The sequence below is a fragment of the Urocampus carinirostris genome, chromosome 13 (assembly GCF_059441175.1).
Source record: "Urocampus carinirostris isolate Australia breed hairy pipefish chromosome 13, RoL_Ucar_1.0, whole genome shotgun sequence".
Lineage (NCBI taxonomy): Eukaryota > Metazoa > Chordata > Actinopteri > Syngnathiformes > Syngnathidae > Urocampus > Urocampus carinirostris.
Window position 1 is genome coordinate 813,077 of NC_142361.1, and position 20,987 is coordinate 834,063.

The 20,987-nt window shown below is 43.1% G+C and overlaps 1 pseudogene; it reads right to left on the minus strand.

Annotated features, from left to right (window-relative positions):
* Positions 1–238: 238 nt before the first annotated feature.
* LOC148353453 (uncharacterized) overlaps positions 239–20,987 on the minus strand; it is a 56,207-nt pseudogene continuing 35,458 nt past the window's right edge.

Consider the following 20,987-nt stretch of genomic DNA (forward strand, 5'->3'; position numbering starts at 1 on the left):
GCCGTATCCTCATCAGAGATCTTGACGCGTAGACTGATGACGATCCGGTGTCAAATACCTTGAGGATCTCCTGGGCCAGGAGTACAAATGAGGAACACGCAGCTGAACCTCTCTCAAATTCAGCCGTTCCCCGGAGTCGGGCTCTCCCAGTCAAATGGTTAATAGTGAAGGCTTCTTTGGCCACTTCGGACGCGAAGTTTCGGGGTTGCAGGTCGAAAATGAGTCGGATTGCTCGCACCTAAGCAGGATCGCCACAAAATTTCTCCGGCGCGCCCACTCGGGGTTCTGCCATTTCGATGGCGGAAGAATTCTTGAACGGAATGGGCGGGGCGAGTGGCGCCACGGCAGACGGGGAATTACCAGAGGGCGGGGCCGATGCATGCTGCTGACGAGCAACAATTTCCGGGAGTGAATCAAATTTTTCTTGCTGGCGTTGAAGCCAATCTTGTTGCAGCTGGACAATTCGAAGGATAGCGGACACTTCACCCGCCATTCGTCGGACCTCCCCCTCAGCCCGACGCGAACGCTGCATGTATCCTTGCGCCGATCGGCGCTCGTAAAAAACTTCCGCTGGGTTATTTTTCTGGTCCGATCGTTCAGTCAGGAACCAGGAACGTAGACGGGAACCCAATTGCGTTAGTTTCTTAGTTTTATTTGAAAAGAGATGTAAGTTGGCACCCACGTTTCAGTGATTGTTGAGTGTGGGGAGCAGGTCGCTCGTGACGCGGAAGTGGCACTTCTCTTAGCGGGAGATGAAGGTTCGCAGCGATCGGACGGACGGCAGTCCTGCGACAGGTAGGCAGAATCAATACTTCTTAGCGGGCAGGTCGATGGCCAGGGCAGGAGAGTAGCTCGCAAACGCGGGGCAGAAACAGGTCAGAACCGAAGGCAGGAATCAAAACAGAGAGTAGTCTTTGGTACTTGCTAATCTGGCGAAACACACAGGAACACAAGAGTACGATCGGACGTCCTTGTCTGGACGCTGACCGCTTAAGAAGTTAACGTCAGCAAATCAGAGAGCGCGCTCCAGCGCGCCAAATGATTGCCACAGGTGTCTTCACTTCGGCAATCATGACAGGAAGAGAGGACAAGGGAAAGTGAGAGAAAAAGAGAACAGGAGAAAGTAGGAAAATTGGAAAGGACAGAGAGAGAAAAGAGGAAGAGAGAGATGAAGAGAGATGAAGTGAGGGCGGAAGAGTCCAAAAGAGAGTAAAAAAACAGGGAAAGAAAGACAAAAATGAGAGAGAGAGAGATTGAGAGAGACACAGTAAGAGAAACATATAGAGCAGGTGTCAGCAACCTTTTTCGTGTGGAGTGCCACTTTCAAATTTCCTTGTAAATCAGTGTGCCACACCAAGATTAATGACTTGCACAACATTTTTTTTATGTCCAACTGAGCTGTCATTTTACACTAGTCCAAATATACAACATTAATAGACATTGATATCGTATAACTGACCTATTTATCTAGCACTATTCTTGTTCATCAATAAACTAAAACATGAATGTGAGCATCGCGTGGAAAGGCCTGTAGCCATCGATGACTTCACCTTTTGACCACAAGAATCAACTATTCTTCATCAACAATGAACTTCAATAAAAAAACAAGTGATATGGCAGTGTCTGAAATAACGTCTGCCCGGACACCCGGGGCGTGCATCTTTTACGTCGGGCGTACAACTTACAAAACGTCTCCGCCAGGGTGGCCGCCAACTTTTTCGTTTTTTTTTTTTGATTTATTCGGATTTCAAAATCTTTGTTCAGTTTGGAAATTTCGGAATTTCGGTTCGTTTGGCAATTTGCATATACTCGGCAGCCGATCGGAAGCCTGCACCGAATAAGTTCGTGCTTCCGGACTTTCCCGAGCGTTTTGAGGTCGTGCATTTGCATATCATTTTCCAAAGTAGACGCACAGAGAACGCAAGAAAATTGATAAGTGGTTATAATCAAGCCAAAACTTCAGCCCCAGAAGAAAGGTTCAAAAGAAGCTAACAAAATGTATGACGATACAAAGCATAAACATAAATTAAATGCATCGTGGCTCTTTGCAGACATTGCATGAATGAAGATGAATGAATACAGGTACATCCTGATGGCACATGGAAAATAGCGATGTCATATACATGCGATTAGTCGCCTTATTGCGTTTCAAGTTGTGAAAAATGGGGCAGGCAACTTTATGGCTGAACAGGCAACTTTTCAGAGTTTTCTGCCCTGGTGTCAAGTAACTTTTGGTCATGACAACGACCTGGCCTACAGAGAGGAGGTGGAGCAGTTGGTGGGCTGGTGCAGGGACAACAGCCTGGTCCTGAATGTTGACAAAACTAAAGAGATCATTGTCGACTTTAGGAAAAACCAGCCCAACCATGCCCCACTTTGCATCAACAACAAGGCTGTGGAGGTTGTCAGCAGTATCAAGTTCCTAGGGGTGCACATTACAAACAAACTCACCTGGTCCGTGAACACTGCATCACTGGTTAAGAGGGCACAGCAGCGCCTGTACTTCCTGCGGAGGATGAGGAGAGCCCACCTGCCCCCACCCTCCCTCATCACATTCTACAGGGGCACCATAGAGAGTATCCTGACCAGCTGTATCTCTGTGTGGTGTGGAGGCTGCAGCGCTACCGACTGGGGTAGTGTGAGGAGGGTAACGAGGACAGCAGAGAAAATAATCGGGACTACACTTCCCTCCATTCAGGACATTGGCCAGAAGCGCTGCCTATCCCATGCTAAGAACATTACCGGGGACCCCTCTCACCCCCATCATGGACTGTTCACTCTGCTAGCCTCTGGGAAGAGGTACTGCAGTGTGCGGTGCAGGACCACCAGGCTCCGCAATAGTCTAGTCCCCCTAGCCATTAGACTGTTAAATGGTCAATCTAACATATAGTTAACTTAAATCTAAACGGCTGCTAATCTGACTTTTTGCACTACTGGCAGTTTTTTATAGCTTGCCACTCCTTGCACATTGCTCTCTGCACTATTGTAATTACAGCGTTATTGTTACAGTGTTAATGTTACTGTGTACCTGACTTGTTAACCTGACTGCCCATTTTGCACATCTGGTTAGATACTCTTCTTGCACTATCGGCACTATGGTAAAATACTATACGTAGCCAAAATACAATACAACTTTATTTATATCTGTACATTCAAGGAAACTGTGGGGGTCAGATGCATCGACATTTCGTTCTGTATACACGTGTACTAGAATGACAATAAAGTAGATCTGAATCTGAATCTGAATCTGAATGAGTTTCAGACACTGGATATGGACAGCTACCATACCATTCACCAATGAAATCTTATTGCAGAAAATATCAAATTGAAAAACACACGCACACACACACGCTTTCTGTCAGCCCCTCCGCTTGACGTTCAACACTTCTGGCTGACACGGGGATGTGTTTTATTCTTGTTTTTGATTGTGTTTTTGTTAGGCAAGCCACCAAACAAAACCTCCAAGCTCGAAAAGAACGCTTCTTAAATATATTCGCATTAAGTAAAAGATTTTCAGTGTTTTGCTATGCAGTGAGCAATGGCGTTTTTAGCAGTGGGAAAGGTTTTCAGAGTCTGTGTTTGTTTGCTGTACCTGGACACAGCGCGTTTTAATGTCTCCGCCCTGTTGGACTCGTCCTTGAATTCATGTTCATGATTCGTTACCAGTGTTCCCTCTAAGCTGCGCGCGTGCGCAATTGCGCACAAGAAAATCGAGCCAGCGCACAAAAATAAGGGCTCAAAATTACTAATGAAGAATCAAGTTACAGTGCATGAAGGTAAAAATACACGGGTTCCCCTGAAGTTGTGTCCTAAATGCGGTATTTTGAAGTCGAGTCGAAGTAGAACGAAGTTGAGTAAAGTTAGTAGAGTTTGTCGAGAACCGGCTTCTTCGGCTCGGCTCACTAAAAGGACCGGCTCTTTTGGGTCCTAAACGGCTCTTCAGGTTGTTTTTGCTTCTTTAATCCCAACATGACCAAATATTATGTGAAATAATGCACAAAATGACTTAAAAGAAGAGGGAAATAGAACAAAAAAGAAAATAATATCAAAATGAAAAAGTAGTGAAAAGCTGAGAAAAAATAAACAAAAGGAAGAGAAAAAAAGGACACATTTAGAAAAAAGCCAGAAAAAAAAGAAAAGAAAGAAATGTAGGAAAAAAGTAAATAGAGAACAAAAAGAAAACAGTAACAGCTCAGAAAAAATAAACACAATGAGATTGTTTTAAAGGAATTTAAAGAAAAGTAGAAAAAAACACGGAAAAAAGGAGAAAAAGTTTGTGTTGCATTCAAATACTTTCCAATTATATCAAGTGAATCTTGTTGCCAACATTGTACTTTCACTAAAAATGTGATTAAGTACAGTTCTGTATCTTACAACCAACTAAATAAGCCCCCAAAAATGTTAATATTATGCGACAAAATACATCAGAAAATAAAAAGAAATGGATATCTTGTGAAAGAATTGTAAGAACAAACGATGTTTGTAGGCCGTACAACCTTTGCAATAGTACATGAGTCAATTCATTCAAAAGAAAAAATAATTTTGCATTGCTGGAAACTCAGCAAAATGTAACTTGATGTCAAGTTTTGGACATGTTTGATAATTAATTATCTTGCCACACTTGGGATTATGGTTGCTCACTGTTGTTTCAAGCGTTGCTCACCGAGTTTTAGTGAACGCTCAGACCTGTGGAAAATTAGAGGGAACATTGTTCGTTACGCATTGATGTTTAACACTTGGTGTACGAGGTACAACGCTCTCACAAACAGCGCGATCATTTTTTTTGCACAAAGCCCCAGTCATTTGCCCACACTGGCTGAAAAGAACGACATTTTTTCCCTGAGGAGCCGTCATAATTCATTCGTTTAACGCGAGGCTGTGTTTCATTGGCTGGGTCAAAACATGGATCTCTCCTCCTCTCCTCGGCGCCACGCAGACACATGCTCACAAACGGAGCAGATGAGGAGGTGCGCGACCATAAAGCCTCTAAACAACACGGCGCACAACTGAAAATGTCTAAATTTCAGGTAGATGCGCTTACAAAAACAAAACAAAATAAACATCATTATTATTTTGCTGTGCGCTCGTGTGCCCATAGAGTGACAGAAAAAAATAAGAGAGAAAAGGAGAGACGTAGGGATACAAAAAGAAAATAGAGAGAGAGAGAGAGAAAGTAAAATAAATAGAGCAGAGAGCTAATTAGTGAAAGAAAAAAAAGAAAGAACCAGAGGAAGGGAGGAATGTAAGATGGTGAAAAAGAGAGAAAAAAATAAAATAATACAAATAGAAAATGGAGTGGGAGCAAAGGAGCACCATAGAGAAATAGAAAGATAGAGAAAGAGAGAGTCAGAAAGAGAAAGCAAAAAAGATAGATTGAGAGAAAAAAATAAATTGAAAAAAGGAAAGAGAAAAATAAATAGGGAGAGAAATTAATACAGCTCCAGTTGCACTGCGAGTCGTGCCTGCCTTTGTCAAAAACAAGTGGACATATTTCAAATTGCAGCTGATTTTTCTCTTGTCCTTCAGTGCGTGTTGTCTTGCTGGCTGAATAAAAACTATTGGCGGGCGTGATCTGGCCCGCAAGCCGCATGATTGACACCTGTGTTATAGGCATTTGCTTAGTTTCCCTAAGCCAAGAGCCCTCCTGTGTGTGTACAAGCTAACTGGTAAGCATCATTCATTTGGAAAAGATTAGCTCACTTCTTTTTTTCCTTTCAAAACAAAGCAGGCACGCTAATGAATTGAGAATATTTGCACATGGTAGGAATGTCATTTGCTTTTCGATGCGTCAGCGTGTATGCTAGGCTAATCCGTAATTAGGGAGGTGCCCACGCTTGAGTGGCTATATGTCAAGCAGTGGAGTGGACAGTTGCTAATCAACTGCCTCTCAAATCAAGTGTGTTAAGTAGCTCTCAGATGACTACTTATCTTTTGTTCTCACGTCTACTTTGTTAGTGTCACTTTGTGTACATGAGAGAGGGAAAATAACATTAATTGACAAATCTTGTTACAGATTACTTGTGTATGCAAAGCACTTAACAGGGTATTTTTAATTTGTCTGTGAATTCCAGCTCTTTTTAGAGAAGTGGCTCTTTCAGCTTGATGTGGGCAACATGGGTAGATCCAGCCTGTTTTGGGGGGTGCACAAGCAAACCAAAATGCAACACAAGGACCCCCAAAAATTATTTTCCTTAATAAAGGACAGGATAGGCTTAATGATGAAAACACTACCTAAAAAAAGTCAAACAAAAATGTGAACAACGACTTGCAGCTGTAATTGCAGCAAAAGGTGGCGCTACAAAGTATTAACTCAATGGGGCTGAATAATTTTGCACACCCACTTTTTAGATTGTTTGTTAAAAAAGTTTAAAGTATCCAATAAAGTGTGTTCCACCTCATGATTGTGTCCCACTTATTGTTTATTCTTCACAAGTTTTATATCTTGATGTTTGAAGTCTGAAATGTGGCAAAAGGTCACAAAGTTCAAGGGGGTCAAATAGTTTTGCAAGCCAAATATATATATATATATATATATATATATATATATATATATACAGTATATAGTTGATAGTTACTGTTGCCAAATTACAAAGGTTCATAGAAGATTCCTTAGGAAATGCTTGGGGTCATTTTGATCCCACCTATGGAAGAGTGGAGTAGTGACGGCAGTTACTTAAATTTAGTGAAAAATACAAATTCTACGAAGCATCATGTCACAAACATTTTTATGGGGAACAATATGAATATGACTTACAACTTTTATTTTAAGATACTTTGAAATATTACCACCCATATGCATCCAAAGGGTTAAGAAAAGTCAAGTCATTTAGTAGCGCTGGCTTTATTCCCTTTATTTTATTTCACTATGTGTGTTTTTGCCTGTGTGTAAAGTAAGCTACTTTTAGTTATTGTGTATTTCTCAGACTCCTATGTTACAAATTAACCTGTTATGAAATTAACTTCTTTAACCTGTTTTTCTATTTTTTTAATACGCAAGTAATCATTCACACACACACACACATTCACATTCAAAGATCTATGTTTTTTAGTCTTTTTCCATTGTATGTAATGTAATGCGCATGCGTGACTTTTCAATAAATGCAGCTACTGAAACCGGAAGTAGTTGAGAGGGATTCGGTCAAGCTAGAGATCGGATCGCTCTACCTACTGCAGTAGCTTTTTTAAACTTCAATTCTTGCCTCTGCCTGAGTTCTTTGGTTAGCCGTGGGTTTATATCTTTATAAACTCTAACAGTGTGTGTGTGTGTGTGTGTGTGTGTGTGTGTGTGTGTGTGTGTGTGTGTGTGTGTGTGTTGAGTGGTAACAATGGCACCGTTGCCGTATTTTCACACGGCAACCCGATATCTCTGAGGCATCCAACTTGCAGCAATTTTGGGCTCAAATGTATTTGACACAACAGACATAATTGGGTAAGTGTGAGTCTCCAGGGTGGGACACTGTTGTGTTTTAATTGTTTTCCCCCATTGCTTTGATGAAACTGTAATGGCTGGGTGAAAGTTTTTTTCCTGCCCTGCTAAGATCACACGTGGAGTGAAGTCAGCATGGGAGATGATGTCAAGATTTTGGAAGTGGCTCTGAGATACTTGCTCTAAAGCATTGCCAGGCTGTCAAGGGTGGTGAATACGTTCCTACTCTTAGCCAATTTTTGCACCTTTGATCAAGGCTTTTAAACCACTAGATGATTATGTGTAATTTAGCTCAGAAAGTTTGGACATGACTCACAACGGTTTCATCAGAGTGAAGTCAGTCATGTCCTGTTTGACGTGAACGTGTTACTGGACCATGTACAATTAAGTGCTACATTGTAGAAGGGAATTAAAAAAAACACATTATATATTTTGTCGCAGTAAAATTAGCCTAAAATCCTAATCCAAGATGTACCCAACATAAATTGAATGCTGTTTTAAAATCGTTTGGAGACAATGGACAGTTTTGGTCTCTTTAAGTTAACACTCTGAATTTTTGTGCAAAACTGAAATGATCACGGCAAATGCAACTAACATTGACTAATCTGTGTTGGAACACACAAAAAAAAGGGTTTTTATTCTTACCTGATTTTGGGGGAAAAATCTCATGCCTGCAAAAGAGTGTAGTATTGGTATCTTAGCTGTAAAACAGCTGGGACAATGGCATGAAGCCTTTCCTGGTCAGAGATGAATGAATGAACGAATGAAAACTTTATTTCGAACATTAAAATAAAAACAGGACAAAAACAATCAGTCAACAACAAAATAATGTCACATAACATGTTCGAAAAGGGGTAGTCAGAAGCAGATGCTTATCTTCCCTACCCCTTTATCTTCCCTATTAAATACATTTTACAAATCCTCTACTCCTTTTGTGTCTAATATAACAAAATCTTACTTTTCCTGGTTGTTCTCACCTTTGGGATTTTGAATTTACTACAGCCCCTCAAGTTATAATTTCCCTCTTTCCGAATGAATAATTTTTGGATGTTTTCTGGCACCATATTTTTGTTGACCTTAAATAACAGTTGTGAAGTGAAACATTTTATTAAATCATCCAATTTTAATAATTTGGACTGCAAATTTGATTACATTTTAGGTTCAGTGTCTGGCTGGTTAAAAAAATATTTTCATTTTACTGCTTAACAATCTAGTAAAGTTCACCTAAGATCTTAATCAAAGATGTACCTGCAGATGAGTGTAGCATGGGCATCTTAGATGGAAAACAGCTGGGACAATAGTATTAAGCCTTACCTGGTCCCAGGTCAAAATTGATCACAATCTAGAAAACTAAACATAAGTACTCTAAAAAAAATTCTAAGGGTATGTCTGGGTGTTTCCAAAAGTGGTCATTCGGAGACTCCGAAATGACCAGTGCCTGGTGGTAACACATAGACACGCTTTTGCTTCTCAAGAGTTTAATAGCCTGTCGGCAGGTTGTCGGAATGTTAAAGGAACAAAGTAATTCAGCATCATATTCTGCCACTATGCTGCAAGTGACCTAGTCAAGCGAAAGAGAAACGATGAGGGCGGCAAGAGCAGTGCTAGGAATCAAAAGGACTGAACCTTTTTATGGCGGTAAAGTATTTCCGACGCTGCGTTGTTCACATTTTTGTTATATTTAACATTGCATTTTACACATTTTTCTAATGGTGTGTTGAAGCATTTTCAAAAGTAGCAATTTGGAGACAACCAGTTTACAGCCCTAAAAACTTTGCAGGCATGTACTTTACTTTGGCCAACTTTTAGAGATAGTGAAACAGTTGTACCGTATTTTCCGCACTATAAGGCACACCTAAAAGTCTTAATTTTTTTCAAAAGCTGACCATGCGCCTTATAATACAGTGCGCCTTATATATGGCTCAACATTAAATCACAAGGTCTCGCAACTTACGCAACAGCTGCCGACTCGATTTTCCCCCGAACGTGGAGTAGTCCGCGGTGTATGCTGGGATTTATATACCGGCGTTTCATTGGCTAACCAATGTGTCAATGATCATTTGAATCGATCACTATTGGCTAAAGTTATTCCGAGCCTCGGATAGGCTAGAGGGCTGAAACAAACCCTGCAATTCGCCGAAAAAGATGTGTCAATCATCCGTTAAATCGATCACTATTGGCTGAAGTTATTCGGAGCCTCGGATTGGCTAGAGCGCCAAAACAAACCCTGCAATTGGCCGAAAAAGATGTATCAATCATCCGTTGAATCGATCGCTATTGGCTGATGTTATTCGGAGCCTCGGATTGGCTAGAGGGCCAAACCAAACCCTGCAATTGGCCAAAAAAAATGTGTCAATCATCCGTTAAATCGATCACTATTGGCTGAAGTTATTCGGAGCCTCGGATTGGCTAGAGCGCCAAAACAAACCCTGCAATTGGCTGAAAAAGATGTATCAATCATCCGTTGAATCGATCGCTATTGGCTGAAGTTATTTGGAGCCTCAAATTGGCTAGATGGCCAAAATAAACCCTGCAATTGGCCGAGTTTAGCAATGGAGTAGCAAGCTTAGCAAGCTTGCTAAAGTACACCATAAAGAAACATGTTTTATTAGTCTGTATTTGCAAATAATTTACTCTCCTGGATTTACTTCACTCACGGTTGTAAGAAGACCATGATTGTGTATCATTATTGAACGTGAGAACTTAGGTGAGCTATGCGGCTTTATATTTTCCCGGTATCTTGTTTTAGATCTATCTTGATGTTGCTGTGATGAGTTGAGTGAATTAAACTTAATTCCAAGTGTTTATTGTCATATGCACAGTGAAGTTGCAAGCGAAAAAGAAAATAGAAACTAAGAAATGTTTGGCATTTCTCGAATCCCAAGACTTTAACCTTCCGAATGATATTTGAAACGATGCATTTGAGTGACATCGTACGGACACCGCATCCGCACGTGTCTACGACACGTATTTGCTTCTTTGCAAGCTTTCGGAATGTTAAGGGGGTAATCAGTTTGACTGAATCATCTGACTGTTTTGTCGACGTTCCCATTGTAGCGCCTTATAATCCGGTGCGCCTTATCTATGGAAGATATAGGACCAAAAACTATTTTTTTGGGGGTGCGCCCTATAACCCCGGTGCGCCCTATAGTGCGGAAAATACGGTAAATGTTTGACGTCTCTTACCAGAGGTCAATCCATGATTGTGCACTCTTGCGTGTGATAAACGTGCGTAATAATGGTCCCATTTGGTTCTGAATACAACCTTTACTTTTGCATAAAACAACATTCAGAGTTTCAATGGCCAATCAATGTGCCAATCAACATTTAAATCTGTCACTATTGGGTTAAGAATTTTGAAGCCCATATTGGTCATCTCGGTTGTTTTTTTGTTTTTTTTTTGTTTTTTGTTTTAATACACGCTTATATAGGTTGTCAAGGGCTAAGGACCGTAAAAAAAAGCTTGCGATTGGTTGAGAGTGGTCTCAATTAAAAGGTCAGAGGCTAACGGCCATTTGGTAAAGCATCTGACGAGTCTGTTTTTCTAAGAAGCGTTATGGAGAGGAATGTTTTTGGATTTTCAAAAAGTGTAAAAATGTTTTGGGGCATTTTTTTTTTTTTTTTTTTTGTCGGCATTATCCCATGTTTTGGAGTAAATATTTCACATGGTAGCATGGCAGCACAGTGGTTAGCGTGTGTGCAGCACAGTTCTGAGGTCATTAAATCAAAGTGTGGAGTTTGCATGTTCTCCCAGTGCTTGCGTGGATTTCGGACTCCGGTTTCCTCCCACATTCCAAAGACATGCATGTCAGGTTCATTGACCCGTCCGATTTGTCCCTAGGTGTGAATCAGTGAGTGCGTTGTCTGTCTCTGTTTGGCCTGCGACTGGCTGGCAACCAGTTCAGTTGTTATACAAGCTTAGTAGTTGTCGGGTATCTTGTCTAGGACTGCTCATGATGTTTTTGTGATTAGCATATTTTGAAAATAGTTAAAATCTTAAGAGTTTAAGCTTTCCAATGCTATGTGGCATGACATATTTCAGTGACTGGTGACATTGTCAAGTCAAGTCATTTTTATTTGTATAGCCCTTAATCACAAAGAGTCTCAAAGAGCTGCACAGGTTATTGCACGGACTATTATTTCAGACTATTATTACACCATCCGGTGATCTGAAACCAACATGAGGGCAGGGAAAAACTCAAAAACCTCAACATGAGGAAAATGAAGAAACCTTGAGAAGGGACCGCACATGTGGTAATCCCCCTTTCAGGACGACCAGGCTGCAATGGATGTTGCAATTACAAATAATACAGAGGTATTGTCAACAAAAATATAGGTTATTCATATGCTATAGAGTAGAAGTGTGTTTTAAGCTATGATTTAAACATTTCCACTGAGGTTGCAGATCGGATCTCAGGGACAAGAGCATTCCACAGCCCCCGTGCCCGGATGGAGAACGCTCTCGAACCTGCGGAACACTTCTTGGCTCTTGGGATCACCAGTAGACCAGCACTTTCAGAACAGAGGCTTCGGACCGGAACATAGGGGGAAATAAAATCTGAAAGATATGAGGGAGCAAGTCCATGTATGATTTCGTATAATACCAAGAGAACCTTAAAATCACATCTTAGGCTAACAGGGAGCCAATGCAGGTTAGCCAAAATTGGTGAAATGTGATCGGACTTTCTTGTCCTAGTTAAAAACCTCGCTGCAGCATTTTGTACCAGCTGAAGACTCTTGATGCTGGACTTCGGGAGACTGGGGAGTAGTGCATTACAGTAATCGAGATGGGAGGTAACAAACACGTGAATTATTATCCCCGCATCCGACTGAGACAGCATAGGAAACATTTTAGCAATGTTGCGAAGATGGAAGAAAGCGGTTCAAGTAATTTTCTTTACGTGTGTTTGAAAGGACGGATCGGGGTCAAATACGACGCCTACATTTTTAACTGAGTCACTCTGTGTGATGTGACATTTGTCAATATTCACAGCAGTTCTTGAGAATAAGTCACGGCATTTAGATGGACCAATAACTAACATTTTGGTCTTTTCAGAGTTAAGACGCAAGAATTTGAGTGACATCCACTTTTATCTCGGTGAGGCAAGCCTCCAAATTTCCATAATTTAGTGTGGCAGATTCCTCCAACGGAAGATATAGTTGAGTGTTATCTGCGTAGAAATGGAAACTGATAATATACTTGCGAATAATATCACCTAATGGAAGCATGTTAATGCTTAAAAGGAGGGGGCCAAGTACTGAACCCTGCGGAACACCACAGGTAACACTAAAGGGCTCAGACGTAATTTCGCCATATTTAACACATTGCGTCCTATCTGAGGGGTCGGATCTGAACCATGAGAGGACGGTTCCTGAGAGACCAATCCATTTTTCCAACCATTCTAGTAAGATATTATGGTCCACTGTGTCAAAAGCAGCACTAAAGTCCAGCAGCAGCAAAAGTGATGAAGCGCCAGAGTCCATTGCCAGTAGAAGATCATTGGTTACCTTAATCAGAGTTGTCTCAGTAGAGTGGTTAGCCCTGAATTCTAAATGCATTGATTCAAAAAGATTGTTCTCAGACATAAAATCATTCAGCTGCTGTGCCACTACTCTTTCAAGTACTTTAGAAAGAAACTGTAGGTTTGACACAGGTCTATAGTTACATAAGCTGTCTGGATCAAGGTTGGGTCGTTTCAGTGTAGGTTTGATAACAGCGGACTTAAAAGCCGCTGTAACAACACCTGAAGAGAGTGATATGTTTATAATATCTAGAACTGAAGGTCCAAGGACCCCAAAAAGACCTTTAATAAGGGTCGAACAGGCAAGTCGTCGGTTTGGCCGTATTCACCACCTGTTTAAGATTATCAAGTGGCAGTTCACTAAATCGGGACAAATTCCCTGGACAGCCACCATGTTGTGCTTCTATAGATTTCAGCCCTTTAATATGTGATATATTAACACTGTCTTTAGAAATGTCTTCCTGTATGCATTGGATTTTCTTATTAAAGAAGAAAATAAAGTCATGGGCTGAAAGGGTAGAACTATCTGCGGTAATCTGTTGCCTTGTAAGCGATGTTACAGTGTCGAAAAGGATTTCGGGGTTGTTCTTTTGTGACGCAATCACCTTCGAGAGGTAGGCTGATTTTGCAGAGGCAAGGGCTGCTTTATACTTTAACAAGCTGTCACACCATGTTTGATGGAAAACCTCAAGCTTGGTAGCGCGCCATTTTCTTTCAGATTTCCTGCATTCTTGTTTAAGGGATCTAGTTTCATCAGTAAACCAAGGCGTGCGTCTTTTAGGTCGTGATTTAAGCCGTATGGGCGATACTGAATCCAGGACACTAGTCAGGGTAGCATTATGTTAACCCATTTTGTAACAATGACAATGAAGGTGTATTCTATTCTATTCGATTCTATTAAACATATTCATGAGTGAGTCGGTAGAGCCTTTGTATGAAGGAAAGGACGCAACTGCTCCTGAAAGAAGATCGGAGAGCTCATAAACTGTACCAGTGCTTATATTGCGTCAGCTAAATCCTTCCGCTTTTTTAGTAATACATTTAGTTAGCACCTCAAATGTAAGTAAATAGTGATCAGAAATAACGGTAGTACACGGTAACACCGTCATGTTTGACGTTGAAACTACTCGAGTCAGAACCAAGTCTAGCTTGTTTCCATCTTTATGACTTGGCCAGTTGATTAAAACCAAATGTATCACTTAGAGACTGAAACGCAACAGTAAGTGAACTGAGTGGGGAGTTCATATGAATTTTAAAGTCCCCGATAATTATTATTTTGTCTGCATAGGTTACTAAGTCAGACACAAATTCTGAGAATTCATCTAAGAAGGCTGAGTATGGTCCTGGTGCGCGATAAATAGTTACTACATAAATTGACATTAAAGAGGACCGCATGACAAGAGCTTCAAACGCCTTACAATTATTAGCGGTACGAGGAGTAAAACATTTTTTTTCCGAAATTAGCACGACAACGCCATCCTTCTTTAAAGAGCGTGCTACATGGCTGCTCACGTAGTCCTGAGAAGAAGCCTCATTTAACGGTAAAAACTCATCCGGTCTCAACCAAGTTTCACACAGACCAATCAAGTTAAGTTTGTAATAACAAATATTATTATCAACAAGTAAAGTTTTAGGAGCAAGCGTTCTAATATTTAAAAGACCAAATTTAAAGATTTGCTGAATCTTTTAACTTAGCTTAAGTCTTTGTAGAGATTGTCACAAGATGGCGCCGTTCGGGCGTGTTGAGTCTCAGGCGTCGGTTGACCGGCAAGATTGATGAAGAAATAATGGTGGACTTAACATCTTCGTGTCCTTCTCTGCCGTTTTGCCGATGTAGCTCTTTTAGCTTCACACACTTCCCAGCGCGACTACCCCGCTTCTGTTTTCTGTCTCTACGCTGTCTTCGTCGCTTTTTAAGTGGGGTTGCCGACCACAGAGATCCCAGGTCTCTTTGTAGCTCGTTCGGGATATCAAAGGTGGTATAAAAAGTTCCCGAAAAGTCGAAATTTAGGCCCCCACCCAATTGAATAAGTTCCTCCCGACTATAAGTATTATTGGCCACGCATGTGTCCAGAAAAGAAAGCAAAAAAGACAAGAGAACGGTAATAAATAGATGATTAGCTGGAGAGCAACTAGCCGCAGCATCCATGTGCGCCGCCATGTTGGATCCTTTATCCATTGTGAAGACACAACATTTTTTATTGACACTCTGACGTCCCGCCAGCGGGCCCTAAGAACATTAAAGGGTTAAAAATGAAAGAACAGATCTGGAAGCAGCTCAACCAGGGGGGAAAGCAATGAAAGGAAGCTGATAAACAATTTGTAATTATTTAATAATATTTAAGTATTTATGCAAAAATATAATCACATCACATGATTCAGATATATTTTTGACCAGCAGAAAAGGACTTGAAGGCCATGACGGCCCACCACTGTCTCCGAACCACGCCTTTCCCCAAACCTCATCCGTCTTCCTTCTCTTCTCATTTGATTGTCTTTGTGGGCTCGGCGATAGGATTAGTTGTTGGGGATAAATCGAATCAAGTTGTACAAAACGGGTATGTGTGGTAGCACAGGGGGTTTATGTTATGTAGCAGGAGTGGGTTGGGGGTGTCACTGTGTTTTATGACCCATTACATTTTTATTCATCCCTGCACTGAAGCAACCATCAGCCACGGGGTCACTGTGGTTTAAATAAACTCCCGTAATTTCTCCACTGCCCCCCTTAACCAGCGCAAACCAGGTATAACCTCTGAACCCGTCACCCCACACACACACGGCATGCACTTAATGGTCTGTTTATTGTTTGATCCTCAAGTCCAACTACATCACTCTTTCCCTCCTTCTCACGGTGCTCCATTTCATATGGTTTGTCTTTGCCTTTTTTATATCAAGTGTATTTTTGCATTAGCGCATCTGTGACTACAACGAAAAAAAATATGTGTTGACCTTTTCTTTTGTTCTTTAAGATGTTCACATTCCTAAAAATCCAAAACTTGAAAGTGAGGTTTACCTTTTTTAGGTTTTAAAACAACTGACTTGATACATGGGTGGATGATATTTTTAACACCTAAATCCCTTACCGTTCCTCTAAATTCCCAAGATAAGTTGTACTCAAAGTAAATTGAATGCTGTTCTCAAACGGTTAAGGAAAGTCCGTCAATTTTGAAAGATAACACTGACTTTTTTTTTTTTGCCAAAACTGAAATAATCACTGCTAGTGCTAAGAACATTGAGTAATCTAAATTGTAAGACACAAAAATAGAAGGGTTTTATTCTCACCTCTTGTTTTTTTTTTAATTTCAAATGCCTGTAAAAGAGTGTAGCATAGGCATCTTACTCGTAAAACAGGTGATACAATAATTTTGAAATTTACCTGGTACCTTGTTAAATCAGATCGCAATCTGAAAAACAAAAATTTGTATCCATCCATCCATCCATTGTCTTCCGCTTATCCGAGGTCGGGTCGCGGGGGCAGCAGCGTTAAAAGGGAAGCCCAGACGTCCCTATCCCTAGCCACCTCCTCCAGCTCATCCGACGGCACACCGAGGCGTTCCCAAGCCAGCCGAGAGATATAGTCTCTCCAACGTGTCCTGGGTCGCCCCCGGGGCCTCCTGCCGGTGGGACATGCCCGGAACACCTCCTGAGGGAGGCGTCCAGGAGGCATCCTTTTTAGATGCCCGAGCCACCTCAACTGGCTCCTCTCAACGCGGAGGAGCAGTGGCTCTACACAGAGTCCCTCCCGCATAACTGAGCTTCTCACCTTATCTCTAAGGGAGAACTCAGCCACCCTGCAGAGGAAACTCATTTCGGCCACTTGTATCCGGGATCGTGTTCTTTCGGTCATGACCCAAAGTTCATGACCATAGGTGAGGGTAGGAACGTAGATCAACCGGTAGATCGAGAGCTTTGCCTTTCGGCTCAGCTCCCTCTTCACCACGACGGACCGGTACAGGGTCCGAATGACGGCAGACGCTGCACCGACCCGTCTGTCGATCTCTCGTTCCATCTTACCCTCACTCGTGAACAAGACCCCAAGATACTTGAACTCTTCCACTTGGGGCAAGACCTCCTCCCCGACCCGGAGGGAGCATACCACCCTTTTGCGACTAAGAACCATGGCCTCGGACTTGGAGGTGCTGATCCTCATCCCAGCCGCTTCACACTCAGCTGCAAATCGCTCCAGCGAGAGCTGAAGATCACGGCCTGAGGAAGCCAACAGCACCACGTCATCTGCAAAAAGCAGTGACGCAATGCTGAGGCCCCCAAACCGAAATCCATCCTCGCCAAGGCTGCGCCTAGAAATTCTGTCCATAAAAGTTCTGAACAGAATCGGTGACAAAGGGCAGCCCTGGCGGAGCCCAACCCTCTCCGGGAATGAATCCGACTCACTGCCGGCAATGCGGACCAGACTCTGGCACCGGGCATACAGGGACCACACAGCCTGGATAAGACTGTACGGTACCCCATACTCCCGAAGCACCACCCACAGGGCCTCCCGAGGAACACGGTCGAATGCCTTCTCCAGGTCCACAAAACACATGTAGACCAGCCAGGCAAACTCCAATGCACCCTCAAAGACCCTGCAGAGTGTATATAGCTGGTCCAGTGTTCCACAGCCAGGACAAAAACCAAACTGTTCCTCCTGAATCCGAGATTCGACTTCCTGGTGGACCCTCCTCTCCAGTACCCCTGAATAGACCTTACCAGGGAGGCTGAGAAGTGTGATTCCCCTGCAGTTGGAACACACTCTCCGGTCCCCCTTCTTAAAGACGGGAACCACCACCCCAGTCTGCCAGTCCAGAGGCACTGTCCCCGATGTCCACGTGATGTTGCAGAGGCGTGTCAACCATGACATGCCCACAACATCCAGAGCCCTTTATGGACTCCGGGCGGATCTCATCGACCCCTGGGGCCCTGCCACCGAGGAGTTTTTTGACCACCTCGGTGACTTCAACCCCAGTGATACAAGAGCCCAACTCAGAGTCCTCAGGCTCTGCTTCCCCAGAGGAAGACGTGTCGGTGGGATTGAGGAGGTCTTCGAAGTACTCTGCCCACCGATTCACAACGTCCCAGGTCGAGTTCAGCTGTACTTCATCCCTCGAAGCCGTTCAGAAGTTGGCTTCCATGGCCTCGCCAAACTCCTCCCATGCCCGAGTTTTTGCCTCGGCAACTGCCGAAGCCGCATTCCGCTTGGCCAGCCAATACCTGCCAGCTGCTTCCAGAGTCCCACAGGCCAGGAAGGCCCGATAAGACTCCTTCTTCAGCTTGACGGCATCCCTCATCGCTGGTGACCACCAACGGGTCTGAGGGTTGCCGCCGCGGCAGGCACCGACTACCTTACGGCCACAGCTCCGATCAGCCGCTTCGACAATGGAGGCGCGGAACATGGTCCACTTGGACTTAATGTCCCCCGCCTCCCTCGGGACATGGGCAAAGTTCTGCCGGAGGTGTGAATTTAAACTTCTTCTGACAGGAGATTCTGCCAGCCGTTACCAACAGATCCTCACAACACGCTTGGGTCTGCCGGGTCGGGGCGGCATCTTCCCCAACCATCGAAGCCAACTCACCACCAGGTGGTGATCAGTTGACAGCTCCGCCCCTCTCTTCACCCGAGTGTTCAGTACATGCGGCCGCAGGTCCGACGAAACGACGACAAAGTCGATCATCCAACTACGGCCTAGGGTGTCCTGGTGCCAGGTGCACATATACTTATGTCTGAACATGGTGTTCATTATGGACAAACCATGACGGGCACAGAAGTCCAATGACGAAACACCACTTGGGTTCAGGTCAGGGGGGCCGTTCTTCCCAATCACGCCCCTCCAGGTCTCACTGTCATTGCCCACGTGAGCGTTGAAGTCTCCCAGCACTACGGGGGAGTCCCCAAGGGGCGCGCTCTCAAGCACACCCTCTAAGGACTCCAAGAAGGTTGGGTACTCTGAACTGCTATTTGGTGCATAAGCACAAACAACAGTCAGGACCCGTTCCCCCACCCGAAGGTGGAGGGAGGCTACCCTCTCGTCTACTGGGGTGAACCCCAACGTACAGGCGCCAAGCCGTGGAGCAACTAATATGGCCACACCGGCTCTGCGCCTCTCACCACGGGCAACTCCAGAGTGGAAGAGAGTCCAACCCCTCTCGAGAGGACTGGTACCAGAGCCCAAGCCGTGCGTGGAGGTGAGTCCGACTATATCTAGTCGCAATTTCTCAACCTCACGCACCAACTTGGGCTCCTTCCCTGCCAGAGAGGTAACGTTCCATGTCCCAAAAGCCAGTTTCTGTAGCCGGGGATCGTCGCGCCAAAGACCCCTCCCTTGGCCGCTACCCAGCTCTCTACGCACCCGACCCATTTGGCCCCTCCTACAGGTGGTGAGCCCATGGGAAGAGAGTCCCACGTCGTCCCTTCGGGCTGTTCCCGGCCGGCCCCCGTGGTTAATGGTCCGGCCACCAGGCGCTCGCCAGCGTAAGCGTACCCCACCTCCGGGCCTGGCTCCAGAAGGGGACCCCGGTAACCCGCGTCCGGGAGAGGGAAATTGAGGACCAACGTTTTGTTTCATCATAAGGGGTCTTCTGATCTGCGTTTTGTCTGGCCACTCACCAAGGACCTTTTTGCCATGGGTGACCCTACCAGGGGCTTAAAGCCCCCGACAACAAAGCTCCTAGGATCATTGGGACACACAAACTCCTCCACCACGATAAGGTAGCAGATCAAGGAGGAGAAAAAAATATATATATACTGTATTTTACACATTTTTTAAAACTTAATCAAAGTGTTTTCAAAAGTGGCCATTTGGAGACGTTTACAGTAAACAGCCTTAAAAACCTTTCAAACATATATCTTACTTTGGCCAATTTCTAGAACTTAGAAGAGTTGTAAATGTTTGAATTATCTTTCCATATTACAATCATTGATCATGCACACTTGCACGTAAAAATGGATCCTGGGTTGGATTTATGCATGTTTATTATTGCCTTTGATTTTAACACAGCCCCTAAATTGCGTAAAATTATGCTCAGAATGTCATTGGTTAACCAATGTGTCAATCAACATTTGAATCTGTCACCATTGGGTAAATATTTTTAAAGGTGAAGTAGTTTTTTTTTTAAAAAACAGGCCCTCATAGGATGTCACAGGCTAAGGACTGTGAAAACAAGCTTGCAAATGGCAGAGAATGGTGTCATTCAAAAGGTCAGAGCCTAACGGCCATAATGGAAGTCGTCTGACGAGTCTATTTATTTTTAAATGGGTGTTATGGAGCCAAATGAACTAATATGTACTACATATACTGCAATATCTAGTAAACACATATAACACACTGTCCCTTCAATCATATTGGTTATCACTGTTTTTGAATTTCAAACTCAGATATTACACATTCACTGATTTACACTGTATTGGAATGGGAAATCTATCGACGGCCTCCTTATCACTTTATGAAAAAAAAAATAGTTTCAAATATGCAGCATGCGGACCATTTCCATCCCACCAAAGTTTTTGATTCGGCCCTTGAGACAACACCTGAGAAAAGCACATGAGAAAAATCATCTGCAATTAGGTTAGGAAAAATGTCTCCTAGATCAGCGTTTTTCAACCAGTGTGCCAGGGCACACTAGTGTGCCGCGAGACCTTGTGTTGTGTGCCATAGGAAATTGCCCAATTTTATTATTTCATTCGTATTTTATTAGTATTTAAAACATAGCTTTCTGCCATTGATTGCCCTGCTGTAACATTCATCTGTATCGAGAGGTGGCAGCCTTTACTTTCTCTCTTTTTTTAAAGTAATTCTCTGAACATGAGACAGAACTGGTACAAATACCTATTAACCAACAGAGAATAATGAAATAAATGTAATAAAGTAAAATCATAATTTAAATATGTTGATAATCTCCCCAAAAAGATTGAAAAAAGGTTACAATGTATTAAATCAGGTTTTGTATTACTAGGAAATCATTTTGCCCATTTTTAGTTTGTTTTCTAGAAAAAGGCAAGTCAAGTCATGTTTACTTGTATAGCCCTTAATCACAAAGAGTCTCAA